Source organism: Rhinatrema bivittatum, chromosome 1, assembly GCF_901001135.1.
Source record: "Rhinatrema bivittatum chromosome 1, aRhiBiv1.1, whole genome shotgun sequence".
Lineage (NCBI taxonomy): Eukaryota > Metazoa > Chordata > Amphibia > Gymnophiona > Rhinatrematidae > Rhinatrema > Rhinatrema bivittatum.
Window position 1 is genome coordinate 472,609,632 of NC_042615.1, and position 15,386 is coordinate 472,625,017.

The following is a 15,386-nucleotide window of genomic DNA, read 5'->3' on the forward strand; positions in this document are numbered from 1 at the left end:
TGAGAACTTAGTAATACAACTTTGCTATGGAAATGAGAAGAGAGGAGTGTCCAATCTGATTCTGAAAAGGGCATTGAGCTAAAGAGTTGACAATCCTAAACAATTCATGAGATTTTGATGCAGCAGATTATATATGAGAGGAATAGTAAGACTTACACTGACTTACAGTCTTCTAAACAAATTCTAAAATATTCTAAATCTTTTGCTAACTTTTGGCCAGCTTGGGGGTGTCAGGAGGCACCCCAAGCTGGCCAAAAGTTCCTTTTGGGCCGAACGAGCGTTCCGGCGCGAACCAGCGGGGAATCACGTGACGCCGCGTCACTCCGACGTGACGCCGACGTCACGTGCTCCTTGCAAAGTTGGTCAGAAATGGCGTTCTGACCCCGCTGGACCACCAGGGAGTTGTGGTAAGTCTTGGGGGGGGGGATTAAGGAGGGTGAGGGGTTTAAATTTTTATTTGCACATATGGACATATACTCAACTCATTGAATTCTGTTTATGTCCATATTGACCGCAAATGGGACCCCCTTTGGACATATGGACATATGAACTTAAACTTTTGCTCTGCACATCCCTAATGGAATCAACCCTTCCTTCTACAGCTATCTCACACTGGAGCATCTACAAGAATACAATATAAGGGGTACATTTAAAACATACGCTTGGGCGTACATGTGTGCGCACTACCCGGTGTGCACACATGTACGCCCAATTTTATAACATGTGCACGCAAGTGCGCCCATGTTATAAAATCAAGGGTCGGCGCACGCAAGGGGTTGCACACTAGTGCACCTTACGCAAGCCAATGCCTGCAGCCTTCCTCCGTTCCCTCCCCCCACTCTAACCTTCCCACCCCTTCCCCTAATCTTTCCACCCCCTAGTCTTATTCTAACCCCCCCGACCTCTATCTTAGCTTTTGCGCCTGCCAGCATCCTGCCGGCATGCAATCCTCCAGCACAGCGGCAAATGGCCGCTGTGCTGGAGGGATCTGGCCCCACCCCCGCCCCTGCCCCCTTTTTTAAGCCCTGGGACTTAGACACGTCCCGGGGCTTTACACGCATCGCCGGGCCTTTATAAAATAGGCCCGGCACGCGTAACCTGATTTACACGCGTTAAGCTTTTAAACTCCAGCCCTAAATGTATTTGCTCTGGAAAATATTTAATAAATGAAGATATTTTCATTAATAAGGGAAGTTACAGGATCCATTACTTATAGTTTACTGGGATAAATAATTATGTGTTTGGGTTAACAGGCTTTTATATTGCCAAGCCCCATTTTGTCTGATATCCTGCAAAAATGTATTTCAGAGGCATTTTCTGTATACCTCTTTATATATTTTTTTAACTGTGGATTCAATCACTTTCCTCTTCTTTGATGTCATTGTTCTAGAGATCATGGTTTGCCTTTGTTTATTTGGTATCATGTATTCAAAACACAATACAGATGGACAAATTCACATTGATTTAATAAAATATATTATGGTTATTAATTCTGACTATATTTTTGTCACAAAATTCCTTTACCACACTATAGTTCTTTATCCATCACTATATGTTTCGCTACTACAAATACATACAAAGCAAATCATGCCTCTGCTGTGCTACTGATGAAAATGTAAGCTGCATCCAATGCAGAGCACGTGAAGTACGCAACAGTCTCTTTCCTTAGACATTCATTTTATTGTGGGCTGAATATTAGTTTTGTTCTCAACACTGGAAGATTAAATGGGTCACTTTAATGTTTGTGGGTAAATGAAAATGTTCATCAATATTTATTCTCCCTGGTAACAAGAATAATCAAATCAAAACTTATTTCTGAGCATCTGTGCCTTGACATTCTCGTGCAGATGGTAAACATATATTAAAGGAAGAGCATCTGTAAATTTTTGGAGCAGATCCAGCATCACCCAAACTCTATACTGCTGAGTTTATACTGAAAATGCACAGACTTCCATTATAAGTTAATTCATTACCATGTTCTTTGAAGTGAAGATGGCAAAATTGTGTTTGTATAATGAACACAAGTGATATTTCTAATCCCAGAGTACCTAGAAGGAAGTTAGGTTACCTGGATAACTTTATTTGGGTATGTTCTACTGACTATCCTGGTAAAGTTATCTGCCAGATTTATCCAGTTAACATTCCCATTTGCTGGATCACTCAATATTGACCTCAGTACTTTTAAGAAAAGAGCAGGTTAAGCAGGACGGCACAGGGGCTCAGGCAGCATCTAATATATCTCACTTTTGGTACACTTACAACGTAAAGAAATGTCTTTCAGACTCCTGGGTAGTAAGACATCACCTGAGCCTGTAATGCAATGTTAGCAACCAGATATCCGATGTTTTAAATTTGGGTTTAGGAGAAGAAAAAGGAATTTGTGGGGGGCCTATTTAGTAAATGGTGTTAACATATTAACGCATGTTAGTTGCCTGCATCAGTGCTTAACGTGTGCTAATGCTGTGTTAACTATTGCACTGTTTTCCCATTAAATAGAAACAGAAATGACGGCAGAAAAAGACCAAACGGCCCATCCATTCTGCCTAGCAAGCTCTCACACTTATTTTCCCATACTTATCTGTTTCACCGACCACCAAGTTCAGGGCCCTTGTTGGTAATGCATATTTTTTTTTTGTTTTAAAATGTAAATGATATGATTAAAAATACTGAATTAGACTAATCCATTCATTTAATGTGGATCTCAAAGTCATTTGTCCTTCTTTGTCTTTAAACTGTAAGCTCTATAGAGAAGGGGCAGTATTTACACAAAGATGAATATGTCTAGAAACACTAGAGAAATTACAAGTAGTAGCAGCAGTAGTAATAGTTTATTTTCCTGGCACCTTGTCAAAACTTTCTTTTCACATTGGAGGTTGGATGGGTGGGGGTGGTCATTGACTAGCCACTTACTCATGGGTAGAGCCTCCCTGCTTTTATGACTAGCCAAGGGATGGTGAGGCCCCCCGAAAACACTTGTGTTCGGGATGAAGCTTCTGTAAGCTTAAGTGCTTTTGGCAAGACTAACTAATGACAGCAATGGCCCTGGGAAACATTTCAATAACTTGGGGCCTGTCTCTTTCCATGCCCTATGGAACGTCTGTGCCTTGTATATTGTGTGGTATGGAGCAAGGTTTGGAGTCTCTGTGATGTATGACTTTTTTGTTTGAGAAGACATATTTCTGAATGTGTGTACATGTGTGTAAGAATTCCCTCAAAGTGTGTGTTAGCAGTGTTTTATTTTGTCAAAGAGAAGTGTCGTTAAATGCATGCCTCTCTAAAGTCATATGTGTGACGTTTTACAATGTCATTCCATGGTCTTCATTTTTTTAATTTCTTCATTTCTAGTTTGCTAAGCCGTCTCAAGAGCATGCTCAGTTCAGCATGATCAGCCACTTTAGCCTGCCCTCAGTCAGTGACATTCTCATGTTAGCAAGTAAGTATCAGTCTGAGGCTGAACATAATTTGCAAAACTACCAAAGAGTGAATGCATGAAAGGACATGTCTGAAAGTATGGGGCATGATATATTTCTGTCCTTTAAAAATAAGCATGCGGATATAACATAAAATAGACTAGGGGGACAAAAAACCTAGAAAGGACATCTGGGAACATGACCAAAATCGGAAACCACTAATCCTGAAAATAGACAAGCTGATATTTGGAAGAATCTAGCTACAATGGTTCCAAAGCCTGAAGATGTTTCATGAAGCCCTCTATGTCCTTTATTGCCATTTCAGGTACATTTTCTACAGTTGTTTTCATACTGTCTGAGTACTGTCAATTCTTATTCTTTAAATGGGCAACTTTTTCTTATTTGATCACAAAAGAAGCCCTGCTATTTCCTTGGTAGCAATTTGTTTACTCAGATATATTTCAGTGCAACTTCATTTCACCACCAGAAATCCCTCTGATCCCATTCAGGTGATAGCTTGTATGGTGCATCAATAAGCATCGGGGTTTTGTGGAGGTAAAATTTGTTGCCTTTAGCATTGTCTACAATAGGTTCAAGGCAACACCTAGTTTATATTTCAGGATTTATTCCTGTGATTCCAGTGTAATTCTCTCTAGTAAATTTATTGTTTTACAGTGTTGTCTCTATATTAAGATCCACAGTTGGCAATTTGAATAATTATTATTTGAATGGCATGAGACATTTTTCTTGTGTGGAAAATGTTTCCATTTATATAAGATTAGTCCATCAGAATAATAAAATATATTTCCTCTATCCCCACTGATAAGACTTGTTTACTTCTCCTTTTATGTTGCTACTATGTAAGCCCAAAATAAAGAACACAGAAGTGATATCATTTAAGAAATAGTATTTTCATTCTGCCAGCGCAGTGTCTTTATTATCTGAGTATAGGCTCTTCACTATGTACCTCCTAAATAGATATCCATCAGCATAAGTCTAACGACCCCGTCATAGGATTGATTTTGATTTACAAGGAACATTTGCATACTCAAAGGATAATCGGTTGCGTATTCCATAAATAAGTCCTCCAAGAACCAATGGCACCGCACTATGCAAGAATTGAAGCTCTGAACTCACCACAACCGGGGCCCTGAAGCATCACTTCATTCTTAAATTACTTTATTTTAAAATATGTTTTTAGAGTCACATCTCATCAAACACTTGTTCAAACTTAAAATACGCAAACACAAAACTGGATGATGCTTTTTTTCTCACTGTCTTTCATATATTTGTATTCATTTTATGCCTTGCATTGTCAATTGTATTAATTATTTAAAATAAGAAAGCAGTTCACATAAAAAAAAAATACAGCAGAGTCGAAACAGGAGGAGACCAGATGGGGATGAATAAAGTAACTATGGATTCCTCAATCTTATAATTAAGTTACCACAACAAATATGCCATCTGTATCTTTTAACCTTAATAGCATGGTACTTGTCCTAAAGATGAAATACTTACTAATAACAGTAATAATAACCCAGAACAGTGTAAACATTCCTAATGACATAAATGATTGAAATGCAAGTCTTTGCCAGAAAGACTGCTACTGAAATACCTGTGAGAAACCTTCCGCTGATCATGCTGCTGCTCTTTCCTTCTTAAATTTCAACAGTGCTTGATAGCAGAAACCTGTATTCAAGAATTTAAGAAAAAAAAAAAAAAAAAAAGACTACAATGATTTCAAGAACCTCCAAGGAAAAGAGTTTTTAATGCAGTATAAATGCAAATGACAGACACTAACACATTAGCTGTAAGCTTGCAAGACTCCATCATTTTGGGGGAGTATCAAATAAGCCTTTTCCAGTCAAATCTGTGCAAGATACTGACACGCTTTGCTTAGTTCTCTTAATAAACCTGATGCTGCTTCTAAATTGTCCTATATTGGCCAATTCATTTGCCTCATTGGCTTATAGGCCAATCATAACCTACTCAAATAGCGCAAGCCCCAGACTTTTTGACACCCAGGATTTCCTCATTATAATTGTTTTTCACTCATTTGTGCCCTAGAATCTAGGAAGTTTTCTTTAAATTTGGCTCATGGTAAACTGAAAAAGCCAAACAACTTTGTTGAAGCTAAATGTCTAATTTTCCACTCCAGCTGCATGTTCTTCTAAAAGGACCAGGGAGCACTTAGGCCTGACAAACTCAGAGCAAGAAAAGGATCAGTTAATGAACTGAGACTTCTATCACAACAGTGTCTAGTGATATGAGTGAGCCATTGCATCAGTCCTCCTTCAAATTTCTAACTCTTCCCAAGGGCACTTGAAAGCCTTTTTGATTGGGGGAGGAGGGGAAAACCAACCAAGCTTCACCCCTTCCCCAGCCCCCTTATCTCTGTCTCCTTGGCCCCATTGATATCTCTCTCTTCCCCCATCCCTTTCCCTCTTTCCCAGTCTTACCCCTATCTATATCTCTTCCTTTTTCTCCCCCCTAAGATTCCCCTTCCCTCTCCACCCATGTTGATCAGTGCCAGGAAGAGGAGCATGATAGTGTCACGGTCCACCTCCTCCTCCTGCTCTGCTACCTGGCCCAACTGCTGCTTTGAAAATAATTTGCTGTAGACCATCCCCAAAGCAGCAGCTGGGCCTAGAGCTGCATGTGTGGAGGACAGAGTTGTCCCATTTCTTCCCTCCTCAATCTGATTCCACTGGTGACAAACAACTGCCAATTTCCCAACATGGCTACAGATCTCCCACAGCAATGCTGTAGGAAGGGCCAGATTTTGGACAGGCCATAGTCCCTATGGCCCACCTAGGATTCTTTCATTGCCTGTCCTTTTCACTTTACAAAATGGCCACTGTTGAAAACAGGAGGCAGGACTTGATGAACCTTGGTGTGACCCAGCATGGCACTTTGTATGTTCTTATGTTAAGTTGTTAATTATTGACAAGTTGTCATTATGAAAATAAACAAATAAACTTAGAACAAACTTAGGCTTAGAACAAACTATGGATATGTGGCCTTATTACAGGCAAAATCCAAAAGAAACTGAGGTATATGGATTGCATTCTGTATAACATCATAGCCCATAACAAAATCTTCTTTCAAAAGAACAACCACCCTACTCCTTGAAGGCTACAAACAGACCTAACTTTTCAGGTAATTAAGCAATGAAAATTGTACTTTATTTATTTACATAAATTTATATTTCGCAATTCATTACCAAAACATTTTCGAAGCCCTTAATCCAAATGTGTGCAAATATGTCTCATGAATTTCCATGGAATTTATCTAGACAACCAGGCCTCATTAAAGCCTCTGAGCACTAAGTGGTCCATTTTCAGTAAGCTGGCAAACAGACACGTTATTGGCTAATGTCCGGATATTCAATGAGATAAATGTCCTACTGAATATAATTGCCTAAAGTTATATTGCTATATGTAGTTGAATAACTTAAAAACCTCATATAACTGATTCCTGTGCATTCCAGATCATTCCAGACAAGTGAGATTTGCATCCCTACCAGCAGATGGAAGCAGACAATAAAAATGTTTCAGGTACTGCTACATATCCGAGCATCTGTCTCAAGAAGATGGTAGAGATGCAAACCTGCAGTCTGGAATTCCATAAGTAAAATAAATGGGAAAAAATAAGATTCCTAGCAGGAAGGCTCCTGAGATTTTAGGTTCCTTAGTGGGCCATCCCTCACATACAGCAGGCGAGTAGGGGTTTGGTGATCCCTGATCTAGCTTGAACTTGTCTCTCAGGGGGGATAAAAGCCGGGGATCTGGTGAGATAGATAAAGTTGGTGGGGCCACTTGGCAATAGTGATCATAATATGATCAAATTTGAATTAATGACTGGAAGGGAGACAGTAAGCAAATCCACGGCTCTCGTGCTAAACTTTCAAAAGGGAAACTTTGATAAAATGAGAAAAATAGTTAGAAAAAAACTGAAAGGAGAAGCTACATAGGTAAAAAATGTGCAAGAGGCGTGGTCATTATTAAAAATACCATTCTAGAAGCACAGACCAGATGTATTCTACACATTAAGAAAGGTGGAAAGAAGGCAAAATGATTACCAGCATGGTTAAAAGGTGAGGTAAAAGAAGCTATTTTAGCCAAAAGATTATCATTCAAAAATTGGAAGAAGGATCCAACAGAAGAAAATAGGATAATGCATAAGCGTTGGAAAGTTAAATGTAAGACATTGATAAGACAGGCTAAGAGAGAATTTGAAAAGAAGTTGGCCATAGAGGCAAAAACTCACAATAAAAACATTTTAAAATATATCCGAAACAGCCTGTGAGGGAGTCAGTTGGAACGTTAGATGATTGAGGGGTTAAAGAGGCACTTAGAGAAGATAAGGCCATCACGGAAAGATTAAATGATTTCTTTGCTTAGTGTTTACTGAAGAGGATGTTGGGGAGGAACCCATACTGGAGAAGGTTTTCATGGGTAATGATTCAGATGGACTAAACCAAATCACAGTTAACCTAGAAGATGTGATAGGCCTGATAGACAAACTGAAGAGAGGTAAATCACCTGGACCGAATGATATGTACCCCAGGGATCTGAAGGAACTCAAAAATGAAATTTCAGACCTATTAGTAAAAATGTATAATCTATCATTAAAATCGTCCATTGTACATGAAGACTGGAGGGTGCCTAATGTAACCCCAATATTTAAAGAGGGATCCAGGGGCAATCCAGGAAACTGCAGATCAGTTAGCCTGACTTCAGTGCCAGGAAAAATAGTGGAAAGTGTTCTAAATATCAAAATCACAGAACATATAGAAAGACATGGTTTAATGGAATTAAGTCAGCATGGCTTTACCCAAGGCAAGTCTTGCCTCACAAATCTGATTCACTTTTTTGAAGGAGTTAATAAACATGTAGATAAAGGTGAACCAGTACATGTAGTGTATTTGGATTTTCAGAAGGCTTTTGAAAAAGTTCCTCATGAGAGGCTTCTAGGAAAAGTAAAAAGTCATGGGATAGGTGGCAATGTTCTTTTGTGGATTACAAACTGGCTAAAAGACAGGAAACAGAGTAGAATTAAATGAACAATTTTCTCAGTGGAAGGGAGTGGACAGTGGAGCCTCAGGGATCTGTATTGGAACCGTACTTTTCAATATATTTATAAATGATCTGGAAAGAAATACGAGTGAGGTAATCAAATTTGTAGATGATACAAAATTGTTTAGAGTACTTAAATCACAAGCAGATTGTGATAAATTGCAGGAAGACCTTGTGAGACTGGAAAATTGGGCATCAAAATGGTAGATGAAATTTAATGTGCATATGTGCAAGGTGATGCATATAGGGAAAAATAACCCATGCAATAGTTACACAATGTTAGGTTCCATATTAGGAGCTACCATCCAAGAAAGAGATCTAAGCGTCATAGTGGATAATAGGGATGTGAATCGTTTTTTGACGATTTAAAATATCGTCCGATATATTTTAAATCGTCAAAAAATTGTTAGGGCCACGATACAATACCAATTCCCCCGATTTATCGTTAAAAAATCGTAAATCGGGAGAAGGGGGAGGGCAGGAAAACCGGCACACTAAAACCCCCTAAAACCCACCCCCGACCCTTTAAATTAAATCCCCCACCCTCCCAAACCCCCCCCCCCAATGCTTTAAATTACCTGGGGATCCGGCGGTGGTCCGGAACGGCCCCCTCAATAGAATCGTGTTGTCTTCAGCCGGTGCCATTTTTCAAAATGGCGGCGGCCAAAGACAAAAACGATTCGACGCAGGAGGTTGTTCCGGACCCCCGCTGGACTTTTGGCAAGTCTTGTGGGGGTCAGGAGGCTCCCCCAAGCTGGCCAAAATTTTCCTGGGAGTCCAGCGGGGTTCCGGGAGCGATTTCTTGCCGCGAATCGTTTTCGTACGGAAAATGGCGCCGGCAGGAGATCGACTGCAGGAGGTCGTTCAGCGGGGGTTCCGGACCGCCGCTGAACGACCTCCTGCAGTCGATCTCCTGCCGGCGCCATTTTCCGTACGAAAACGATTCGCGGCAAGAAATCGCTCCCGGAACCCCGCTGGACTCCCAGGAAAATTTTGGCCAGCTTGGGGGGGCCTCCTGACCCCCACAAGACTTGCCAAAAGTCCAGCGGGGGTCCGGAACGACCTCCTGCGTCGAATCGTTTTTGTCTATGGCCGCCGCCATTTTGCGGCGGCCATTTTGAAAAATGGCACCGGCTGAAGACAACACGATTCTATTGAGGGGGCCGTTCCGGACTGCCGCCGTTCTAGACCACCGCTGGATCCCCAGGTAATTTAAAGCATTTGGGGGGGTTCGGGAGGGTGGGGGATTTAATTTAAAGGGTCGGGGTGGGTTTTAGGGGGGTTTAGTGTGCCGGCTCACGATTTTAACGATTTTTCACGATAGTTTACACACCCAAACGGCAACAATACGATTCCCTCTCCCTCCCAGCCGAAATCGATCGTTAAGACGATCGAGGACACGATTCACATCTCTAGTGGATAACACATTGAAATAATAGGTTCAGTATGCTGTGGCAGTCAAAAAAGCAAACAGAAATATTGGGAATTATTAGAAAGGGAATGGTGAATAAAACAGAAAATGTCATAATGCCTCTGTATCGCTCCATGGTGAGACCGCACCTTGAATACTGTGTACAATTCTGGTCACCACATCTCGAAAAAGACATAGTTGCGATGGAGAAGGTGGAGCGAAGGGCGACCAAATGATAAAGTGTATTAGAATGAGCTTTAAAGCTATGGAAGGGAAATGTATCAGAAATAGGAACAATGCTCTTCTGCTGCAGATACAAAAGTGAATGTGCAAATGTAATATTGAGCATGCAAGTGAAATCATTGATAGAGATGTGAATCGGAACCGGAATTGGTTCGGATTCCGGTTCCGATTCGCATGTGGGGTTTTTTCCATTGGGCCAGATCACATTTTGTTTATCGGCTGCGCCCCAGCCGATAAATAAAAAACCCATCCCAACCCTTTAAAAGTAACCCCTTAGCTTCCCCCACCCTCCCAACCCCCCAAAAATTTTTTTACAGGTAAATGGTGGTCCAGTGGGGGTCCCGGGAATGATCTCCTGCGATCTCCCGCTCAGGGCTGTCCTCCCGCTCCCGGGCCGTTGGCTGCCACTAATCAAAATGGCGCCGATGGCCCTTTGCCCTTACCATGTGACAGGGTATCCGTGCCATTGGCCAGATCCTGTCACATGGTAGGAGCACTGGATGGCCAGCACCATCTTGTGCTCCTACCATGTGACAGGGGCTGACCAATGGCACCGGTAGCCCCTGTGACAAAGTAAGGGCAAAGGCTATCGGCGCCATTTTGAATACTGGCAGATGGACCGAGTGCAGGAGGTCGCTCCCGGATGCCCGCTGGACTTTTGGCAAGTCTTGTGGGGGTCAGGATGGTCCCCAAGACTTGCCAAAAGCCCCTGGTGGTCCAGCGGGGGTCCGGGAGTGATCTCCTGCACTCGGGCCATCAGCTGCCAGTAATCAAAATGGTGCCGATAGCCTTTGCCCTTACTTTGCCACAGGGGCTACTGGTGCCATTGGTCAGCCCGTGTCACATGGTAGGAGCACAAGTTGACACCGGCCATCCAGTGCTCCTACCATGTGACAGGATCCGGCCAATGGCATGAATACCCTGTCACATGGTAAGGGCAAAGGGCCATCGGTGCCATTTTGATTAGTGGCAGCCGACGGCCCGGGAGCCGGAGGACGGCCCGGAGCTGGAGATCACTCCCGGGACCCCCACTGGACCACCAGGTATCTGTAAAAAGGTTTTTTTTTGGGGGGGGGGGGGGGTCGGGACGGGGGGGGGAAGCTAAGGGGTTACTTTTAAAGGGTCGGGGTGGGTTTAGGGGTTATTTTTGTGCCGTTTTTCCCACCCACCCCCAATACGATATTGATCGTGGGGTTTTCCTATCATTTTGGGGGAGCCCCCGATTTCTGACGATTTTGAAAATATTGACGATATTTTCAATCGTCCGAAGCCCGATTCACATCCCTAATCATTGATGGTTCACAAAGAGCTATGTATGATGCAGAAGATAACAACGGTAATCAAGTATTGGCTCAATAGAACAGAGAAATAATTCAGGTTATTAAGATACCAAAGGGAAGTAATGTATAGAGTATACTGATCATGAGACTATGCAGCAATTTGAAAAATAATATACTGAACTATATATTTCTGAGGTGTCTTCTACATAACAATTTATAGTCAATTCCTTAGTAAATTGATTTGTCCCATAATGTTAGAGGTAGAGAGAGTTTGGATGTTGATGATACATAGGATGAAATTCTGAGTTCCATTAATGATTTGTCTCTTAGGGAAAGCTCCCAAACAAGATGGATTTCCAGTGAAGATTTATCAGACATTTTCCAAGATGTTGACTCCACATCTTAAGGCTTTATAGCATAGGTTTTGAGCATTACTAATGTGAAGGGTTGCTTTATAGAAGCTAAACTAAAAACAATAGTACTGGAAAAGCTTATGGATCCCACTTCCATTCAAATTTACTGTCCAATATCTTTTATAAAGTTGGACTGTAAGATTTTTTGGGGAAAAAGTAGCTAGTGTTGGATTTGATTATTCATTGAAATCAAAATGGTTTTATGCTAAGTAGAATGGCTTTGAACAATGCCAGATTATTTTGTGACATTCTATCATTGGTGGATAAACAAGTACTTCCATTGACAGCCCTGTAATTGTATGCTGAGAAAAGTAGTAGATAAGGTAGAATGGATTTATTAGTTTCAAACTTTGGATTTCAACATAGTTTTACCTGGACAGCAAAAATATTCCATACATCATCTACAAACAGATTGTTTATTGATAACCTTAATGCAGGCATCATTTCTTTGCACAAAGGAATCAGACAAAGTTGTACAGTTTCAGCACTTTTGTTTAATACTGTTCTAGAACCTTTAAGGTGAATTTTAAGAGAGATGCAAGCCCACAGAATAGCAAATGCACATGCAAGTAGCGCTTTATTCACACTAGAGCTATTTTACAAACCATCGTGCATATGCGAGCAGGTACCGATGCACAAATAACTTTGCCCATGTAACAAAGGGGCACATCAGGGGTGGGTCGGCGCCAACATTTATGCACATAAATCATGATTTTATAACCTGCAAATGCAGTGTGCCTAGGGCTGTTACCTGTACAAATTAATTTCTGCTAAAGTATCAGGTATAAATCAGAATAAATCTCTTTATAGCTTAAAAAAACCTGACCGGTTGTGAGCTCTGGAAAACCTGGGGGGAGAGCCAGGTGAAGAACCAGAGAGGTCTTAATGATTTAGAGATAGACTTAGGGATCTGCTTAGTGTTTGGGTACGTGCCAGGTACTTGTAAGCCTGGATTGGTCATTGTTGGAAACAGGATGCTGGCGCTTGATGGACCCTTGGTCTGACCCAGTATGGCAAGTTCTTATGTTATAACTGATGGATTAATTGGTAAAACTGGAAATTTCCTTCCTGCACGATTATTATAAAATGTGCTTACTTGCACATGTAAAAGCTAAGTCCTAAGGAAAATACACAAACAGAATAGGGTTTTAAAAGGGTTGTGTATGGCAAACCCGGGAGATACGCATGTGACTCGGCCATGCATGGGCTGCACAGATAAAAGGCCTACATCCACACCCATATCTCCCAGTATGCAGGTAATAAAGGTTTGCCAAAAAAGGGGCGGGGCATGGGCGGGCTTGGACTGCACCGTGCAGTCGATTACATGCACTAGCGCCTGCAAGGATCCTACAACCATGTAATTTGCTTATGCTATGGGATGCATGTAAGTAGATAAATTAAAAAAAAAAAACGGTAGTTAGTGGTGTTTTAAGTGTCGGGGTTAGTAGGGTAAAAGGAAGACTAGTTAGGAAGGGGGTTTAGGAAGACCTCTCTTTTACTGGGGTGAACTGGGAGGGAACTGGGAAATAGGCCTTATGTGTCGCCGCGCACATCTACTAAAATCCCCCCACTGATGCGCTTGAGACAGCATTCACATGCACATACGTGCATCGATATAAAGTTGTGCACATATACGCACAGCTAGATGATTTTATAACATACACATGTGGTCGGGTGTGTGCTCATTTTAAAGTTACTGTCTTTGGCTATTGCCATTCACCAGGAGAAGGAGATAAGGGGCATAAACTGTAAGCAAGTGGAATGCAAAATTACTATTTTTAGATTATCAACTAGACCGGACCCAGTGGATTTCAAACATTATTGTCCAATGTCCAGTCTTCCTATTTTAATTAAGTTAACAGAGAAAGTTGCGGCTGCACAATTGACAGACTATACCGATATGATTAATGCACTTTAACCCAGGCAGTCTATCTACAGGAAGGAATACAGTACAGGAACAAGACTATTAGCACTAACCAATGAAGTAAGAATTCATCTGGATAAAAGAAAGAAGGTCTTATTAGTATCTATTGATATGAGTGCTGCTTTTGACCTCTTTGATCAGGAGCTGCTGTTAACCCAGTTGTTTGAAATTGGAATTACTGGGATAGTCTTTAGATGGTTGAAGTCTTTTTTTTTTTTTCATCAGACATAGGGGCAGATTTTCGAATCGGCGCGTGCGGGAAACATTTGTGCGCGCTACCCAGCGCGCACAAATGTACACCCGATTTTATAACATGCGCGCACTATCCAGGGTCGGCGCATGCAAGGGGGTGCACACTTGTGCCCTTGTACACACCAAGCCCTAGGGGAGCACCGATGGCTTTACCTGTTCCCTCCCCCTCACTTTCCCCTCCCTTCCCCTAGCTATCCCACCCCCAGCCCTATCTAAATCCCCCTCACCTTGTTTTCCATAGTTTCGCCTGCCTCTGGTCCCACCCCCAGAACGCCCCGGACCAGCACCCCGCCCATGACCCTGCCCCATTCCTGCCCCTTTTATAAAGCCCCGGGACATATGCACGTAACCCTTTGAAAATCTGCCCCAAAGTTTTTAAAATGGAATGATCAATATTCAGCCCCCAAACAAATGACATGTGAAGTTTACCCCTCTGCTTTTTTTGTTTTTAGCACCTATAGCCACCTTGATTCATGATCTTGGTTTTAGTGCTTTTTTCTATGCAGACAGTATTCAAGTTATTGCATTATATTTTTGGACACAAAAATTGAAATGTCGTGGTTTAATAGCTGTCAATGAGAGAATGCTATTTTATCAACTGATAGGCTAAAGTTGAATGCCCTTAAATCAGAGGCTAACTTGTTTTCCAGAGGTCAAAAAGTTGATTGACTAACTCCTAAACTTAAGGAGCTGGAGATTTTCTTATAGTGGACAAAGAACATCCTAACAGTAGTTTTGGATAATACTTTTTTTCTATAGCCCACCAGATCTCGAAATTAACCAAGTTGGCCTTTTTTTCTTTATGCATGATTAAGGCTCTAAAGCCATTTTTTGGAAAACCTGAGTTTACACTATATAAAGTGTTAGGTCCTTTTAAGGGGACTGCAGCTGAAGAGTTAAGCCAGCTCTGGATTATGATGTCTGATTATGACATCACCACAGAGGAGGTTTTAAACCCTGCAACTGTTTTCTTTCTTGGTCTTTGCAACAGATTTCCTCTGTTGCTCCTAGGCTGCATTCCCTGTGCTTCAGTGCCGTGCCTCCAGTGTCTCTTGTGTCATCATCCCTCCAGTGTCTCCTGTGTCTTCATGCCTCCAGCGTCTCCATGTTCCTGTGACTCACTTCATCTCTTTGCTATCTGCCACAGACCTTCTGCCTGGACTATGCTGTCTCTTCAAGAGATTGGTTCCTATCTTGCTGAGTGAACGTGTAACCGCTCGAAGTACCCACTCCTCGGAGGCTCTTCCACGTTCATAGGCTATCCGCTCCTTGGAGGGCCACCCTGCTTGATTCTTCGGAACCAGGTCTTTTAAATATTCTGCTCTCCTTCACCATATCCCGGAGATGAGTCCCACTGAGGGGTTTCCTCAGCGGT

The 15,386-nt window shown here is 41.9% G+C and overlaps 1 protein-coding gene across 2 annotated transcripts in view; it reads right to left on the reverse strand.

The window, feature by feature from the left end:
- The window catches only part of LINGO2 (leucine rich repeat and Ig domain containing 2), a 1,615,267-nt gene that overhangs the window by 1,194,785 nt on the left and 405,096 nt on the right, over nt 1-15,386 (reverse strand). For both annotated transcript variants that reach the window (XR_003857484.1, XM_029606680.1), the window contains exon 3: nt 5,026-5,099. The gene's annotated coding sequence lies outside the window, so the exon portion shown is untranslated. The remainder of the gene's footprint in view (nt 1-5,025; nt 5,100-15,386) is intronic.